Source organism: Ahaetulla prasina, chromosome 1 (genome assembly GCF_028640845.1).
Source record: "Ahaetulla prasina isolate Xishuangbanna chromosome 1, ASM2864084v1, whole genome shotgun sequence".
Taxonomy (NCBI): domain Eukaryota; kingdom Metazoa; phylum Chordata; class Lepidosauria; order Squamata; family Colubridae; genus Ahaetulla; species Ahaetulla prasina.
This window is the reverse complement of record NC_080539.1, coordinates 288737968-288754090: the sequence shown is the minus strand read 5'-3', so window position 1 is coordinate 288754090 and position 16123 is coordinate 288737968.

The following is a 16123-nucleotide window of genomic DNA, read 5'->3' as shown; positions in this document are numbered from 1 at the left end:
TGGAGTAATAGACATCTTTGAAAGAGTGGGGACAGCACTGCAGGGAAGATCAGTGGTCAGACAATGAATTGATACTTGGCAAAGTTTTTCCAGAAAAAGACATAGATTCCAAAAAGTTGCCCCTCGTGAGGCTGCAGGAACTGAGGTTTTTGTATTCTTTTATGGATCTCAGCACAAGAAGCATTTTATAAATGAGAGATAATAATTAAATGGATAACTGATTGCGAGATCCAGAATTTTGTCAAAGAGAATTAAAAATTAAATCATGAGGAGAACTGGTGGCAGAGGGATAGAGTTGAAAATGGTTTTCTTATTTTCAGTCATTAGAAAAAAATTAAAGTAGAAAAATTCATGATTTTGAAGAAGACCAAGTTGGAAATAGAATTGTGTTCAAATGATGAAATAATTGCTAAAGTATATACTGGTACATTTTTATTGAAATTTGTAACTGAAAAACAAGGGGAAAATGTACGATAACGTAAGCTAAAATTTTCTAGTATAATATACAGATGGAACAGAAATTAATTAACACTATGTTATAATCTTAAAGGTTATATTTTTTGCTTATTTCAAGAGAAAAAAGAACTGAAGCTAAAGCTCTCTTTTGGGAGCATCAAATTATGGATATTCTGTTTTACATGCTATGATAAATGTGATGATCTTAAAAGGTAATAATTTTCAAAATAATCACAATATATAAGCAGGCATAATGAAACATCATATCCACATGAAAATGCCAATGGACAAGAAAATAGAAGGCTTATAAGGTGAAAAAGCAGTAAAAGAAGTTCTTTGCTAATAACAGATCTTACAAAGAGTAGGAGTAGGACAGCAAAACAGTGGACAAATGTATATATTTGTAGATATAAATTCCAACATTTGATGTATTCTGAGATTTTATCAGGAGCCCCCATAAATATTTCAGAGGTTCAAATCTAGAGGTAGGGATTAGGTCTTTATTAAAGAATTCTTTTTTAAAATATTAGAAATGGCTGCTTGGTCAAATTTCAGAACATATAAAATTTAGATGTTCAGATGCCTTCTTTCCAGAGAAGGCATCAATTCCATCTGAGTTATTTCCATTATCAATGTTTATGTCACCATACCTAATAGCACAAACTGAGCTTTACAGTATAATTAAATTGTCAGCTTGTTTGTGAAAGTTAGAAAAAATGTCAACACTTTGAGAATGATAATGTAGTGATGTTCCTCCTTTTTAGTATGAATCTTTCTTAAAAACAACTACAAAGTTCCTCAAATAATTGAATCACATTCATAAGAAATAGGCATATTTTGTCTTGCTTATTCAAAATTGACACACAGCTGTAATTTCCTCAGGTCTTTCCATTGATTGTTTCATACCTTTCTTACCAAGTTAAAACAAAGGACAAGCAAGAACTGTTAAGATCTTTTAGCAAGTTTCTTCGTCAGGAGAAATTTTTGGCAAGATGTAAATGTGCTGTGCCACCATTTGGGGTTTTTTTTCCCCCTCTTCCTTCTTGAGATATAGAAAGGTGAAGAAAATGAGTAAACAGAAATGATAATATTCCTTGTTGTGGGTTGGTGGGGTGGATAGATGTGGGAGAGAGATAAAATGCATATAAACACAAGAAATATATATTTTCCTCCTTCAATGGCCCATTACTCTTACATACTCTACTGTATCTCCACCTTTAGAAGAAGTTATTGTAAAATTGGAGAAAATGGCTTTCAGTAAGAAATTTACTACCCCTTCTCATCAGGTAGAAACCCGAAGCTGAAGCTCCAGTTCAAATAGGAGATAGAGACAGAACTTTCCTCAGAATTTTTTTCTGACATTGCAACGAGTGATTTCAAAGCCAGTAAGTCCCAAGAGAGATCTAAACAGGGGATGGATCTCAGTTCAGCTGTGTCCTCAAAGGATTACTGGAAAGGTAATGTTCTGAAATGTTCTGGAAAGGGTTATTATGATCAAATAACATCTCAAGACAGTATGATATTGTGCCAGGCTTTTTCTTTCATCCTGCTGCAGGCAGAGTTCTGCAAACAACTTGAATTTTTCCTCCCTCAAGAAACTTAGAGTGGGCCCTGTACAGCCATATAAAGGAAGCAGCTTCTACAATCCTAGGCAGAATTTTCCTAGATATTTTTAAGCAAGTGGCTACTCAGCAAGATGGAGATAAAAATGACCACTTTTTTGGAGGAAGATTTGAGAACTCTGAAATAGTGAGTGTGTGTGTTTGTGTGTTAATGACACACTCAAAAAGGACAGAGCTCAGAGATTTAGGCTAAGCGTGCATAAGCGCACCAGCGTGCCTACCGTCCCTGTCCTAATGTTTTCTTTTATTCGTATCCTTTAAATGTATTTATAATTATGTTTACACTTGTATCTGTCATAAAATACTTGCTTGATGAAATAAATAAATCAATAAAATAAATAAACAAGTTTGGCTGAATGCAAAGGAGAGAGCTTCAGGCTCAGCATTTGAAATGTGTTTCCACAGAACCCACCCAAAATAAACAATATAATTTTACAAAACTATAAACATTTGTCATCAAACAACATGATGAAAGGAAAATAATCCACAGTATCCCAGAAATTAGTCATAATATTGCAAGATTGTGTTTGTGTGTGTGTATACACAGACACACACACACACACACACACCACAACCAATTTTTATAAGGGAGAAAAACCCTAAGTACATGTGTGACTGCTTCTAGTCATAGCTAGTCTAGTCTGTTATAGCAATAGCAATAGCAATAGCAATAGCAATAGCATTTAGACTTCAGAGTGCTTTACAGCCCCCTCTAAGCAGTTTACAGAGTCAGCATATTGCCCCCAACAGTCTGGCTCCTCATTTTACAGACCTTGGAAGAATGGAAGGCTGAGTCAGCCTTGAGCCCCATCATGATCAAACTCAAGGTGGTGGGCAGAGTTAGCCTGCAATACTGCATTCCACTTTGCCACCATGGCTCCCTCCCAAACCTTTATAGGCAAAACATATATTTGAAAGAGGAAGGAAAAATATGGATTAACAGTTTTTTCATGGTAATAAATAATCAATCAAATCAGTGTAGATTTATTTTGCAATACATTTGAAAGCAGAAGTATCTACATTATTTCACATATAACAACTATATCTAAAATCAGGTACCTTACATAGTGTAGTGTATAACATTTATATCTAACTATTATAAATGACTGACCTATAAGGGGCTCTTGTGGATTTCAGAATTTAAAAATTAGAACATATATAAACATATTTATGATTTGAGAGATATCACTGATATTGATAAATAAGTTTATCTGCACAGTGCTGGACAACTTTATAAATCTATATGAGAGTGCCTCAAAATTAAATATTATTGCCCGTGTGGTAAAATTAATTCAGTGTGGTAATCTGAATAAAAGAAGGATAAAGGAATTTCATACAGAATAGGAATGAAGTTGATAATGCTGTAAATCAATATCTACTCATAATCTTCCCCTTACTAAATTTCTGTCTTGTACAGAAACAACAGACATTAGATCTCTGCAAAGCTTCAAAGGAGCACTTGACTTTGACAAAACTGTTAATGAAGTCATTTTTGTCTGCTTCAAAGCCCCTCTCAGATTTCTCCTGTGGAGCTCACCCAATATTATATACCACAATATGATAATGTCTTCAACTGACCTACAGCAAAAGGTAAAATTATCTGTAAATTACTACATCTATTGGAGTCAATTAATATTTCACAGTTTGCATTGTGTTGATTCACATCCTTCAACATGAATGCTCCAACACTGGAAATTTTTAAGAAAATGTTGGATAACCATTTATTTATTTTATTTATTTATTTGCATTTATATCCCACCCTTCTCCGAAGACTCAGGGCGGCTTACACTATGTCAAGCAATAGTCTTCATCCATTTGTATATTATATACCACAATATGATAATGTCTTCAACTGACCTACAGCAAAAGGTAAAATTATCTGTAAATTACTACATCTATTGGAGTCAATTAATATTTCACAGTTTGCATTGTGTTGATTCACATCCTTCAACATGAATGCTCCAACACTGGAAATTTTTAAGAAAATGTTGGATAACCATTTATTTATTTTATTTATTTATTTGCATTTATATCCCACCCTTCTCCAAAGACTCAGGGCGGCTTACACTATGTCAAGCAATAGTCTTCATCCATTTGTATATTATATACAAAGTCAACTTATTGCACCCAACAATCTGGGTCCTCATTTTACCTACCTTATAAAGGATGGAAGGCTGAGTCAACCTTGGGCCTGGTGGGACTTGAACCTGCAATATTGCAGGCAGCTGTTGTTAATAACAGGCTGCATTAGCCTGTTGAGCCACCAGAGGCCATCTGTCTGAGATAGTGTAGGGTTTCCTGCCTGGGCAGGGGATGGATCTCAGTTCAGCTGTGTCCTCAAAGGATTACTGGAAAGGTAATGTTCTGAAATGTTCTGGAAAGGGTTATTATGATCAAATACCATCTCAAGACAGCATGATATTGTGCCAGGCTTTTCTTTCATCCTGCTGCAGGCAGAGTTCTGCAAACAACTTGAATTTTTCCTCCTCAAGAAGCCTCCTGACCCGGCGCAGATCCCACCCGCCCCCTTGGTTCACCGAGGAGGTGAGTGGGATGAAACGCCGGAGAACACGCCTAGAGAGCTCCTGGAGGTGCTTGCCGGGTGGCAGTGGAGACCCCCAGACTTTTAGTCATGGGGGACTTTAACTTGCCATCTGCCGGCTTGTCATCGACAGTGGCTCGGGAGTTCATGGCTTCCATGACGGCCTTGGACCTGACTCAAGTAGTGGATGGCCCCACTCACATCGGGGGTGGCACACTGGACCTTATTTCAATAGCAATAGCAATAGCAATAGCAATAGCAATAGCAATAGCAATAGCAATAGCAATAGCAATAGCAATAGCAATAGCAATAGCAATAGCAATAGCAATAGCAATAGCAATAGCAATAGCAATAGCAATAGCAATAGCAATAGCAATAGCAATAGCAATAGCAATAGCAATAGCAATAGCAATAGCAATAGCAATAGCAATAGCAATAGCAATAGCAATAGCAATAGCAATAGCAATAGCAATAGCAATAGCAATAGCAATAGCAATAGCAATAGCAATAGCAATAGCAATAGCAATAGCAATAGCAATAGCAATAGCAATAGCAATAGCAATAGCAATAGCAATAGCAATAGCAATAGCAATAGCAATAGCAATAGCAATAGCAATAGCAATAGCAATAGCAATAGCAATAGCAATAGCAATAGCAATAGCAATAGCAATAGCAATAGCAATAGCAATAGCAATAGCAATAGCAATAGCAATAGCAATAGCAATAGCAATAGCAATAGCAATAGCAATAGCAATAGCAATAGCAATAGCAATAGCAATAGCAATAGCAATAGCAATAGCAATAGCAATAGCAATAGCAATAGCAATAGCAATAGCAATAGCAATAGCAATAGCAATAGCAATAGCAATAGCAATAGCAATAGCAATAGCAATAGCAATAGCAATAGCAATAGCAATAGCAATAGCAATAGCAATAGCAATAGCAATAGCAATAGCAATAGCAATAGCAATAGCAATAGCAATAGCAATAGCAATAGCAATAGCAATAGCAATAGCAATAGCAATAGCAATAGCAATAGCAATAGCAATAGCAATAGCAATAGCAATAGCAATAGCAATAGCAATAGCAATAGCAAAAGCAATAGCAATAGCAATAGCAATAGCAATAGCAATAGCAATAGCAATAGCAATAGCAATAGCAATAGCAATAGCAATAGCAATAGCAATAGCAATAGGAATAGCAATAGCAATAGCAATAGCAATAGCAATAGCAATAGCATTAGCAATAGCAATAGCAATAGCAGTAGCAATAGCAATAGCAATAGCAATAGCAATAGCAATAGCAATAGCAATAGCAATAGCAATAGCAATAGCAATAGCAATAGCAATAGCAATAGCAATAGCAATAGCAATAGCAATAGCAGTAGCAGTAGCAATAGCAATAGCAATAGCAATAGCAATAGCAATAGCAATAGCAATAGCAATAGCAATAGCAATAGCAATAGCAATAGCAGTAGCAGTAGCAGTAGCAGTAGCAATAGCAATAGCAATAGCAATAGCAATAGCAATAGCAATAGCAATAGCAATAGCAATAGCAATAGCAATAGCAATAGCAATAGCAATAGCAATAGCAATAGCAATAGCAATAGCAATAGCAATAGCAATAGCAATAGCAATAGCAATAGCAATAGCAATAGCAATAGCAATAGCAATAGCAATAGCAATAGCAATAGCAATAGCAATAGCAATAGCAATAGCAATAGCAATAGCAATAGCAATAGCAATAGCAATAGCAATAGCAATAGCAATAGCAATAGCAATAGCAATAGCAATAGCAATAGCAATAGCAATAGCAATAGCAATAGCAATAGCAATAGCAATAGCAATAGCAATAGCAATAGCAATAGTAATAGCAATAGCAATAGCAAAAGCAAAGCAATAGCAATAGCAATAGCAATAGCAATAGCAATAGCAATAGCAATAGCAATAGCAATAGCAATAGCAATAGCAATAGCAATAGCAATAGCAATAGCAATAGCAATAGCAATAGCAATAGCAATAGCAATAGCAATAGCAATAGCAATAGCAATAGCAATAGCATTTAGACTTCAGAGTGCTTTACAGCCCCCTCTAAGCAGTTTACAGAGTCAGCATATTGCCCCCAACAGTCTGGCTCCTCATTTTACAGACCTTGGAAGAATGGAAGGCTGAGTCAACCTTGGGCCTGGTGGGACTTGAACCTGCAATATTGCAGGCAGCTGTTGTTAATAACAGGCTGCATTAGCCTGTTGAGCCACCAGAGGCCATCTGTCTGAGATAGTGTAGGGTTTCCTGCCTGGGCAGGGGGATGGACTAGAAGGTCTCCAAGGTCCCTTCTAACTCTGCTGTTATTATTATTATTATTATTATTTTTAAAAAAATTGTACTGGCAATTTTGCATTCTAACACTGAAACATTATTCTGTTTCTCCCACCCTCCCATTCCTGAATGTGCTACTATTTCTACAATTCATATAATTAAAGAAATAAGCCTTCATTGAATATAGTAGAAGAGGGTTGGAATAAACCTACTTCTGTGAGAAATGGCTTTAGCATGGATAGGGAAAATTCCACAAATTTGCTTCCTGAAACCAATTAGCCCTCTTGGAGCATTCATCCACGGGACTCCAGAGGGAAGACAGACCAGCTGCTTATTACTTCTTTTTCCCATCATCTAGATACCCTCACATCCTGCACATAAACTGTTTCAACTCCTACCCTCAAAACGATGCTATAGAGCACTGCAAAGTAGAACAACTAGACACAAGAACAGTTTTTTCCCAAATGCCATTATTCTGCTAAACAAATAATTCCCTCAACACTGTCAAACTATGTACTAAATCTGCACTACTATTAATCTTCTCATCGTTCCCATTACCCATCTCCTCCACTTATGACTGTATGTCTGTAACTTCGTTGCTTGTATCCTTATGATTTATATTGATATTGATTATTTCCTGATTGCTTAGTTGTACCCTATGACTATCATTAAGTGTTATACCTTATGATTCTTGATGAACGTATCTCTTCTTTTACGGACACTGAGAGCATATGCACCAAGACAAATTCCTTGTGTGTCCAATCACACTTGGCCAATAAAAAATTCTATTCTATTCTTCTACATTAATGGTTATTTTGGTCTTCACTATGTTACACTGTACATCATTTTTCAGGTTAAATGCAGTACTGATCCTCATTTTACCTACCTTATAAAGGATGGAAGGCTGAGTCAACCTTGGGCCTGGTGGGACTTGAACCTGCAATATTGCAGGCAGCTGTTGTTAATAACAGGCTGCATTAGCCTGTTGAGCCACCAGAGGCCATCTGTCTGAGATAGTGTAGGGTTTCCTGCCTGGGCAGGGGGATGGACTAGAAGGTCTCCAAGGTCCCTTCCAACTCTGCTGTTATTATTATTATTATTATTTTTAAAAAAATTGTACTGGCAATTTTGCATTCTAACACTGAAACATTATTCTGTTTCTCCCACCCTCCCATTCCTGAATGTGCTACTATTTCTACAATTCATATAATTAAAGAAATAAGCCTTCATTGAATATAGTAGAAGAGGGTTGGAATAAACCTACTTCTGTGAGAAATGGCTTTAGCATGGATAGGGAAAATTCCACAAATTTGCTTCCTGAAACCCATTAGCCCTCTTGGAGCATTCATCCACGGGACTCCAGAGGGAAGACAGACCAGCTGCTTATTACTTCTTTTTCCCATCATCTAGATACCCTCACATCCTGCACATAAACTGTTTCAACTCCTACCCTCAAAACGATGCTATAGAGCACTGCAAAGTAGAACAACTAGACACAAGAACAGTTTTTTCTCAAATGCCATTATTCTGCTAAACAAATAATTCCCTCAACACTGTCAAACTATGTACTAAATCTGCACTACTATTAATCTTCTCATCGTTCCCATTACCCATCTCCTCCACTTATGACTGTATGTCTGTAACTTCGTTGCTTGTATCCTTATGATTTATATTGATATTGATTATTTCCTGATTGCTTAGTTGTACCCTATGACTATCATTAAGTGTTATACCTTATGATTCTTGATGAACGTATCTCTTCTTTTACGGACACTGAGAGCATATGCACCAAGACAAATTCCTTGTGTGTCCAATCACACTTGGCCAATAAAAAATTCTATTCTATTCTATTCTATTCTATTCTATTCTATTCTATTCTATTCTATTCTATTCTATTCTATTCTATTCTATTCTATTCTATTCTATTCTATTCTTCTACATTAATGGTTATTTTGGTCTTCACTATGTTACACTGTACATCATTTTTTCAGGTTAAATGCAGTACTGATCCTCATTTTATAGTATATCTATAGTTAGTTAGGTAGGCCATTGCTTTTATTTTATACTTTTCTACACTTGTTGGCCATTTTTCTAATTTTCAAAGCCTATTTTTTACCATTTCCTAAAGGGTTGCATGCTTTGGGTATGATGACCTTTGAGTTTTATTTATTCATTTGTACATTTTCCTGAGTAACGTTTTACTTTTTGTTATGTCGTCAACTTGTATTTCAACATTACTGACTTCCTTTATTTTTTTTGTGACACTATCCTCAGGGTTGGTAAACGACTGCACTTTCTATAAGAGGGGAAATGTATTTATTTGTGGGCAATATATGTGTTTCTAAAATTATCTCCTTGTTATAGGAGCAAGCATGCATTCCATTTAATCTTTATCTCCTTTATTATGTTACATTTTTTTCTTCTATTAAGCCATTGAAATTAGAGTTCAGCTTTTGCTCATTTGATGGGATTTTAATGCATATTTGCAGTGAAAGTTGGCCCTAAAGACTTAATGACTATTAGTTAGATGAACTCAGTAGAATCCATATACAGAAAGTGTTTTCTGCTGCACTCTCAGATTATGTAATACATTACCTTGAAAACTGTCTCCTTACCCTCCAACTTTGTAAGAACAGTTAAGACAAATAGCTTTGCATCTTGTACATTAGTATTTTATAATTTCTTATTGTTGGTGACTGCCTGAACAGACAGTTAGGCTATAAATAAATATAAAATATTTTGTGTTATGTTGATGAGATACAATCTTCATAAGAAATGTTTTCCTTCTAGACATAGCCTGCAGATAAATGTAAACTATGAGATATTATAGCATTGTGATGGATGTCTAACTGAAATTGCATTCATATTGAGATATCCAAACATAGGAAATGGAAATCTTGTTCTGCTACCTCCCATACATGATGGCTTTTAGTTCCCACAATCCCCAATATACCCAACATAACCAATGGCTATGATGTTAAAAGTTATAATACTTTAGGTCTATTACATCTGAAAGACATATAAAAATGATGGAAGGACATTCAAGATAAATAAGTTATGATTTATCACACAATCAGCCAGACGTTTTTTTTGTTTATTCATGTCACAGAAGCAATACAACTAAAATAAGGCTTGCTGTATGATGTACCATTTAAAATATAAAATACAAGATTAAAATATGTACAATCTTGCCCAGAAACTAGCAACATTAAATTGCATTTGTCACGCTGACATGAAGTCCTCAAGTGTTCACTGATCGGGACACAAAGAGCAGGTATACATATGTCTTGTTTTGTGCATGTCACCACAATAGCAAAGAGCAGAAGCAATTGGATAGCGCCATTGTGTCTCTGGATCTTGTTGTACATTTCCATGCTTTCCAGCTTTTATCAGACCCATGTGCCATCTCCTTCATTGGTTCCATTCAGGAGGACATGGAAGAAACCTCCCCGAAGAATGTATGCTGTTAACACATTTGGGCATCCTCTGGACAACAGCTTATAGCTGGCTAATCCTTTCAATTCAGAAGCATCCAAATTCAGATGATTAGACTGGATTTGGCTTTTTTGTCCACTTATCAAATCTTTCCCAAGGACCTAGGCTATGCAGATGTTGTTTGATGATGATAAAGTTTTGTCATAGGATGTAACCTATTCCAAGTAAAGCTGCCTTTTGTAATTAACTAGTGGTGGTTTTGTCAATGTTGAAGGTGTTCAGGTGGTGCTCCAGTTGTCTTGGAATTACATCCAAAGTGCCTATTACAATTGCTGTGCTTCTTTTTGCCATAGTTGTTCTATTATTCATACATCTGAATCATCACTATTCATTTGTTTATAAAACTCATCTATGCCAATCACTACATTTACTGTGTATCGTAACCTTAAGTAACAATTAATTCTGGAAAGCCAATAAACAATGTTTGAAAGTTTAAAAAAAAATCAAGAAGAATTTTTGCTTACAAGGGCAATAATCAACTCAAAAAAAAAAAAAAGCCACAAGTCAGCGAAATGCGCACCATGCCACATGCTTGCCTTTAAATTTCCATTCCATTGTTTCCATTGCAAAAGCTTAGTAGGATCAACCAGCTCTTTACATTTCCAGAGAGGCAGCCAAACCAGCTTTCCTGAAATTAAATCTGCATCCGTGTGTTCCAGTGATATGAACTCAGCAAGAACCCTGTAGAGATGCTGAAAAGCTGACCCTTTGAAGAGCTGGTTGACAGCCCAGTTTTGTCAAAGTGATTTCCTCTTCAAGCACTCAGTTTCCATCTCCATGAAGTGGAACCAATGAAATCAAACCCCCAAACAGAGCAGAGCCTGGAGATCCAAGACAAGTCAATTCTGCTGATCATAATAATTATTTGAATTCAGTGACTCTAAGCAAAGCCTAGGTGGTGATTGCCGATTCTGCACCAGAAGCAATTTTTTATTATCAGATCTTCTTCAAACATAAATCAATAAGGGCTTCTTTTTAATTGTTATTTGTGGTGTCATTTTCCTGTGTACATTAATTGGGTTTTATACCATATGTTACCCAGGGGGTTATTTGTTCATAAATGGAAAAATGTTGAGCTCAATTCCTCTTATCAAGTGCGTTAATGAAATTAAAACAGCAGTAAATAAATTGAAGCTGTTTGCTGCTGAACATAAATGGCTATATCACCGTTGCTGAAAAGCCTTTCTTGCTATCCTGCTGAGCCTCAAAGGGGAAGGTTTGTTTTAGAACAATCTAAGCAGAAACATAAGTAATTAAATCTCCTTGAGTAACTTCAGGTATACTGTACTCTGGCACTTTGTGCTTGTAATACAATCCTAAAAAGTTCACTCATTCGTGCTTGCAACAATGTTGTTTCCAAGATACATAAAATGTTTCAGGCAAGTCCTGTAAAACCTATGCGTACAATCCTCTAGCTTCCCTTTGTATTGTGTGACATAATGTCTTTACTGCTAGGCAGTGGATTTTCCAAGTTTATTCTCTATCATTTTAGTCAAAAAGAACATCAAAGAAAATCAGATATTTAACTGTGTCCTGTATCTAAGATTCCTCTGGGAAGTGGAGGAGAGAAAACTAAATCACTATTGGGTCAACATATGATAATTTATCATTCAGATTGTTGAACTGCTAAATACATATCAGCTAAGTATTTAATCCCTTTTAAAAGTTCAATTTTTTAATATCGCTTTTGTAGCTGGAAACTTGATCTCTCCTTTTCTCTCTTTGTATATGTACACAAGTATGTGCATATGTGTAAACATAAATGTATATGTATACATATACATGTGTGCATGCACACACAAACTTTTATAGCTGAAGATACCTCTGAGCACATGTATAGATATGAGGCTTATAGGAATGATCAGTCTTGTTTTCCTTAGGGTACAAATTGAATTATTTTTATTTACTTACAGATCTGACACTTCCCTTTGTTGTTGAGTAATAAAGATATCTGCTCAGAAACAAAACAAAATAAAATGAAGATCTGATCTAATTACCAGTTTCTATTCCAATGGGAAATATTCTCTTTCTCCCTTAGGCATAAACACATGCCTCACAATCATAAAATCTGGGAATGTTTTGGTAGATGTCAGTAACTCATCATAGAAAACTCAAGGGTAATTCCTAAGATTTTAGGACAGAAGAAGTAGTCAGCTAATTCTGATGTTTACTATCATACCAACTAATATTTTGATTAGAATCTATAGTTCATAAATATGTCCATCTGATAGTTATTTTGGGGTATTTGATGAAGAAATTTCAGATCAATATTCTGTACATCTGGAGAAAGCCATTTAAGCAAAAAGTCTACAAATTCAAATTAGGGATACTTGTTTTTGTGCCAGTTTATAGCTATAATTTCCTTCTATTCCTGCATCATTTAATTTAGAACAACAACAATAAATGAAGGCTAGAAGATTATATATTATTATTTTACAACTGCCTTTTTAGTCACTGTATCCAGGTATCACATCAAAACATACCTAGTACTGAGAAAATACATGAATGGTATCAGAGAGTAAAAATCCCAAATCAGGAAGAACAGTGTTCAGCTGAAATCTCATAGAAAATTTGTAAATATTTCTTCCTGTCTAGGTATACCAAATCAATAGCCTGATTAAATAGGCATATTAAAATTTGAGAATATGTAGTGCTCAGGATCTGTAGAGATTCTTAGTCATCCAGATCATGGTTGTCCCAAAGGTGCTTTTTCAGGAGGCAACTGGACTTTCTTGTTTTTTCTTTTGAAGACGTTTTGCTTCCCATCCAAGAAGCTTCTTCAGCTCTGACAGGATAGCGGGGAATGGAATGGAATGGAATTTAGTACTCAGGCATTGGATTTGGAATATTATTCTGGCATGGTTCTGGCATGAATATATGTGATTTGTGGTTTTGTGGTTTTACTGGCCCTCAACATGGTTTTATTTGTTCTTTTGGTCTATACATTCTTTGTCTCTACCTAGTCCAGAGTTTCTAGGTTAGATGGGCAGCCAAATAAACTGGATAACTAAATAACTAAATGGTGTAAATACGTAAAACACTACCTCCAAACTTCAGTACACTAGGCTTCACAGAGCAGGACCAATGTAGATATGAGGATTTGAGTTCTATATTAATGTAAAGATGGCAATATTAGATATGCCAGCTCCATCCACCATTATTTCCTTTAATGATGCAAAATAAAGGCTCACCTGGTATAATGCTTCCTATATCTCTTCTTCTATTGCTATGAACATAAAAGCTACTGCTGTGTACACTAAAGCAGGTATAATCAAAAGCTCACATGTGAGTGCCCATGCTAATTACGCACAGTTTTGTTTCCAGTGGCTTTGAAAATTTCTTTATCAGTTGTGCTATAGAGGTAATTGCTGACTATTGTTTATGTCTTTCTCGCTCTCCTTTCTTTTTGCCTGCTTTTCATCCTGTTTAAAAAAAAACATAACTGTTTTTTTTTTAATCTTTGCTTAGGTACTAAATAGACACCAAGGTATCTTTTATTTTTTCCTAGATGCACTGAGTGGCTTCTGTGCTTGCTCCAGGGGTAAAATCCAGCAGGTTCTGACAGGTTCTGGAGAACAGCTAGCAGAAATTTTGAATAGTTCAGAGAAACGGCAAATACCATCTCTGGCTGGTCGCCAGAGTGGGGTGGGAATGGGGATTTTCCAGTATCCTTTCCCTGGAGTACGGTGGAAATTGAGATTTTGCAGTATCCTTTCCCTGCCACACCCACGCCCACCAAGCCACGCCCACAGAACTAGTAGTTAAAAAAAATGAATTTCACTACTGGCTTGCTCTAATCTGGACATAGGGATTGACTGGGAGTGTGCTACTGCAAACTAAACTAGAAATTATCCACTGTGATTTTCCAATAGTAAGGTCTTATTTCCTTTTGTAGCAAAGCAATTTTCTCACTGTAAATCCAACAGGAATATGGATGCAGGTTCAAATTAGCAGTGCTCAGTCTGATCCATTTTGATTTTGCCTATATACTTACCCTGTTCTCCACTGAGCCTCTATCATTTAGTGTCAGATAGAATCAGTTCTTTGGGGACTCTTACATATTTGTTTCAAACCACCTGCCATGAAGTTAGTATGTTGTAAGCATCTGCAAGGAATACGTTCTGACGCCTGCTTCATTTAGCGGAAAGCACCCTGGGAAAACATTTTCTTCATCCTAATTAAAATTTACGATTGACTCATGCTATTCTGATTGCTCACTGAAAACCAGTCTGGGTAGTCAATAAAGTACTGCTTGCTAAAAACCAGATTACATATCACATGAGATTCCAAGTAGTAGAGTTTGCATGCGTTTGCCTGGCTCTGTGTATTATATATCCAAAGGAATGGGGAATTTAACCTTCAATGTTCATTTTCTACCAAACGCTGGAATTACTCAGGGCTGTGATTGTTTCTGAAAATACTGGTTGCTACTAGGTACATTTAGAGGTAAATGGCAACTTGGGAGAAATGTTTTGTGCGAAAATATCAACACAGAGAGAATTAAAATTCTTTAAATAGCTAATTTCAAATCACAGGTGCTAAGAGTAAGGATGTAGGAAGTGAGAAAAACAATGGCTTCCCCTTCTCCAACAAGTCCCAGATGAGGATTCTACCTGTTTACTTCCACTGGTGTTAAAACAGTAGTATTCAGCTAAAATAATTTCTGCTGCAATGTATGCAATGACTACAAAGAAATATCATGAATATTTTACTGACTCATCTGTCAAAGAATGCCTACATAAACACATTCCATAAGGAATGAAATAATTGGTATGTAGTGTCATCCTATGCTCTATAAGAAGGGCTTTGGGAGAAAGTGTGGCTTAGATCACAATTCCCCAACTTTTCTGGCTTTGCGGACTGGCAGGGGGTGGGAGAGGGGATAGTTCCATGCAAGTGGATGACAAATGGACGCACACAGCTCCATTTGTGCAAGTGATGTGCATGCACATCAATGGTGGGTTGCTCCCGGTTCAGACCGGTTCTATAGAACTGGTAGTAAAACCAGCAGGAGGCTCCACCCACTGACCCGGATGTTGTCATAGGTGACCTGCACATGCGCAGAAGATTCTGTGCATGCGCAGAAGATCGGTGCACATGCGATCCTGTTGCGAACCATTAGTAAAGGTAAGTAGAACCCACCCCGATGCACATTCACCAGTCACACAAATGGAGCGAGCGTGCAAGTGTTTCCCCACTGCTCATGCAAGTGGGGATGGATGGATGTGCACACCTGCTCGCCTGCTGTTTCCATAGCCCAGTTGCAAATAGGTCACAGCCCACTAGTGGACAATGGTCCAGAGGTTGGAAACCCCTCAATGTTTTCCTTAAGGAATTACTGATCTGCTTCTGAAAAAAGTCAAGCATTCTTAAGAACAGAGTCTGAAAAAGCAGTGCTATATTTCATATATTTCATATATGAAAAATATATGATAGAGGGAGCCCCTCGTGGCTCCCATGTGACACCTCTCCTGCGCAGACTGCACTGGCTACCTGTGGCCTTTCGGGTGCGCTTCAAGGTTTTGGTAACTATCTTCAAAGCGCTCCATGGCATAGGGCCGGGTTACCTATGAGACCGTCTGCTGCCACCGATTGCCTCCCACTGACCCATGCGCTCTCACAGGGAGAGACTCCTCAGGGTGCCGTCAGCCAGGCAGTGCCAACTGGCAACACCCAGGGGAAGGGCCTTT